This window comes from Pristiophorus japonicus, chromosome 12 (genome assembly GCF_044704955.1).
Source record: "Pristiophorus japonicus isolate sPriJap1 chromosome 12, sPriJap1.hap1, whole genome shotgun sequence".
NCBI classification, from domain to species: Eukaryota; Metazoa; Chordata; class Chondrichthyes; family Pristiophoridae; genus Pristiophorus; species Pristiophorus japonicus.
This window is the reverse complement of record NC_091988.1, coordinates 83,898,470-83,902,474: the sequence shown is the minus strand read 5'-3', so window position 1 is coordinate 83,902,474 and position 4,005 is coordinate 83,898,470. Positions and strand designations below refer to the sequence as shown.

The following is a 4,005-nucleotide window of genomic DNA, read 5'->3' as shown; positions in this document are numbered from 1 at the left end:
CACACAACTGCCGAGTGCATCACAAGTCAGGCTTGGGCTGATAAGTGGCAAGTAACATTTGCATACACAAGTGCCAGGCAATGACAACCTCCAACAAGCATTTTCCAATCCTCTTTGGCTATAGGTGTGGTGTCGGAGGACTGAAGATCTGCTAACATTGTACTGTTGTTTAAAAAGGGAGAAAGAGATAGACCGAGAAATTACAGGCCAGTCAGCCTAACCTCAGTGGTAAGAAAATTATTGGAAAAAATTCTGAGGGACAGGATAAATCTTCATTTAGAAAGTCAAGGATTAAGTCAAGGACAGTCAGCATGGATTTGTTAAGGGAAGGTCATGTCTGACTAACTTGATTAAATTTTTTGAGGAGGGAACAACAAAGGTCAATGAGGGTAGTGTGTTTGATGTAGTCTCGATGGATTTTAGCAAGGCTTTTGATAAAGTCCCTCATGGCAGACTGGTCACGAAAGTAAAAGCCCATAGGATCCAAGGCAAAGTGACAGGTTGAATCCAAAATTGGCTCAGAGGCAGGAAGCAAAGGGTAATGGTTGATGGATGATTTTGTGACTGGAAGGCTGTTTCCAGTGGGGCTCCGCAGGGCTCAGTACTAGGGCCCTAGCTTTTTGTGGTATATATCAATGATCCCCACTGACACCTGGGAGTCCCTGGCCAAAGACCGCCTGAAGTGGAGGAAGTGCATCTGGGAGGGTGCTGAACACCTCGAGTCTCATTGTTGAGAGCATGCAGAAAGCAAGCGCAGGCAGCGGAAAGAGCGTGCAGCAAACGTGTCCCACCCACCTGTGACAGGGACTGTGGTTCTCATGTTGGACTGTTCAGCCACCTAAGGACTCATTTTAAGAGTGGAAGCAAGTCTTCCTCGATTCCGAGGGACTGCCTATGATTAGATTTGAATGTAGGGGGTATGATTAAGAAGTTTGCAGATGATACTAAAATTGGCTGTGTGGTTGATAATGAAGAAGAAAGCAGTAGAGTGCAGGAAGATATCAATGGACTGGTCAGGTGGGCAGAACAGTGGCAAATGGAATTTAATCTGGAGAAGTGTGAGGTAATGCATTTGGGTGGGCGAACAAGGCAAAGGAATACACATTAAATGGTAGGACAATGAGAAGTGTAGACGAACAGAGGGACCTTGGATTGCATGCCCACAGATCCCTGAAGTTAGCAAGATAGGTAGATAAGGTGGATAAGAAGGCATATGGAATAGAACATAAGAACATAAGAATTAGGAACAGGAGTAGGCCATCTAGCCCCTCGAGCCTTCTCGGCCTTTTGGCTAAGATCATGCGTAACTGACCTGACAGGGGAGTAACCATGACCCCAACGTGGTTCACCCTGGATCAGGAAGGTGGTTCTCCTATGCTTTTTGGAAATAGGAGGTGGGTGGGGTGGTTTGACCCATCCACCTCCACGGAGGAGTGTGGGGGGCCTGACCCATCCACCTCCATGGCACGAACCTGGTATTGCAGTACTTCCAGGAATGGTGCAGTGGCTCTAGGCCTTTTGGCTAAGAGCATTGGCGCAGAGTGATCCTTGATGTGTGCAAGGTGACCTCTGGCGTTTGTGATTTGACAAAGAATTGGAAAGATTGGCAACGAATTAAAAAAAAAAATCTAGCCCCTCGAGCCTGCTCCACCATTCAACAAGATCATGGCTGATCTGGTCGTGGACTCAGCTCCACTTACCCGCCCGCTCCCCGTAACCCTTAATTCCCTTATTGGTTAAAAATCTATCCATCTGTGATTTGAATACATTCAATGAGTTAGCCTCAACTGCTTCCATGGGCAGAGAATTCCACAAATTCACAACCCTCTGGGAGAAGAAATTCCTTCTCAACTTGGTTTTAAATTGGCTCCCCCGTATTTTGAGGCTGTGCCCCCTAGTTCTAGTCTCCCCGACCAGTGGAAACAACCTCTCTGCCTCTATCTTGTCTATCCCTTTCATTATTTTAAATGTTTCTATAAGATCACCCCTCATCCTTTTGAACTCCAACGAGTAAAGACCCAGTCTACTCAATCTATCATCATAAGGTAACCCCATCTTCTCCGGAATCAGCCTAGTGAATCGTCTCTGTACCCGCTCCAAAGCAAGTATATCCTTCCTGAAGTAATGTGACCAAAACTGCACGCAGTACTCCAGGTGCGGCCTCACCAATACACTATACAGTTGCAGCAGGACCTCCCAGCTTTTGTACTCCATCCCTCTCGCAATGAAGGCCAACATTCCATTTACCTTCCTGATTACCTGCTGCACCTGCAAACTAACTTTTTGGGATTCATGCACAAGGATCCCCAGGTCCCTCTGCACTACAGCATGTTGTAATTTCTCCCCATTCAAATAATATTCCCTTTTACTGTTTTTTTTCCAAGGTGGATGACCTCACATTTTCCCACATTGTATTCCATCTGCCAAACCTTAGCCCATTCGCTTAACCTATCTAAATCTCTTTGCAGCCTCTCTGTGTCCTCTACACAACCCGCTTTCCCACTAATCTTTGTATCATCTGCAAATTTTGTTACACTACACTCTGTCCCCTCTTCCAGGTCATCTATGTATATTGTAAACAGTTGTGGTCCCAGCACTGATCCCTGTGGCACACCACTAACCACCGATTTCCAACCCGAAAAGGACCCATTTATCCCGACTCTCTGCTTTCTGTTAGCCAACCAATTCGCTATCCATGCTAATACATTTCCTCTGACTCCGCGTGCCTTTATCTTCTGCAGTAACCTTTTGTGTGGCACCTTATCGAATGCCTTTTGGAAATCTAAATACACCACATCCATCGGTACACCTCTATCCACCATGCTCATTATATCCTCAAAGAATTCCAGTAAATTAGTTAAACATGATTTCCCCTTCATGAATCCATGTTGCGTCTGCTTGATTGCACTATTCCTATCTAGATGTCCCGCTATTTCTTCCTTAATGATAGCTTCAAGCATTTTCCCCACTACAGATATTAAACTAACCGGCCTATAGTTACCTGCCTTTTGTCTGCCCCCTTTTTTAAACCGAGGCGTTACATTAGCTGCTTTCCAATCCGTTGGTACCTCCCCAGAGTCCAGAGAATTTTGGAAGATTATAACGAATGCATCTGCTATAACTTCCGCCATCTCTTTTAATAGCCTGGGATGCATTTCATCAGGACCAGGGGACTTGTCTACCTTGAGTCCCATTAGCCTATCCAGCACTACCCCCCTTGTGATACTGATTATCTCAAGGTCCTCCCTTCCCACATTCCCGTGACCAACAATTTTTGGCATGGTTTTTGTGTCTTCCACTGTGAAGACCGAAGCAAAATAATTGTTTAAGGTCTCAGCCTTTTCCACATTTCCCATTATTAAATCCCGCTTCTCATCTTCTAAGGGACCAACATTTACTTTAGTCACTCTTTTCCGTTTTATATATCGGTAAAAGCTTTTACTATCTGTTTTTATGTTTTACGCAAGTTTACTTTCGTAATCTATCTTTCCTTTCTTTATTGCTTTCTTAGTCATTCTTTGCTGTCGTTTAAAATTTTCCCAATCTTCTAGTTTCCCACTAACCTTGGCCACCTTATACGCATTGGTTTTTAATTTGATACTCTCCTTTATTTCCTTGGTTATCCACGGCTGGCTATCCCTTCTCTTACCGCCCTTCTTTTTCACTGGAATACATTTTTGTTGAGCACTATGAAAGAGCTCCTTAAAGTCCTCCACTGTTCCTCAATTGTGCCACCGTTTAGTCTGTGTTTCCAATCTACTTTAGCCAACTCTGCCCTCATCCCACTGTAGTCCCCTTTGTTTAAGCATAGTACGCTCGTTTGAGACACTACTTCCTCACCCTCAATCTGTATTACAAATTCAACCATACTGTGATCACTCATTCTGAGAAGATCTTTTACTAGGAGATCGTTTATTATTCCTGTCTCATTACACAGGACCAGATCTAAGATCGCTTGCTCCCTTGTAGGTTCTGTAACATACTGTTCTAAGAAACAATCCCGTA

The 4,005-nt window shown here is 44.4% G+C and overlaps 1 pseudogene; it reads left to right on the top strand.

The window, feature by feature from the left end:
- Positions 1-1,271: 1,271 nt before the first annotated feature.
- On the top strand, positions 1,272-1,509 carry LOC139277788 (U2 spliceosomal RNA; annotated as a pseudogene).
- The last annotated feature ends 2,496 nt before the right edge of the window (positions 1,510-4,005 follow it).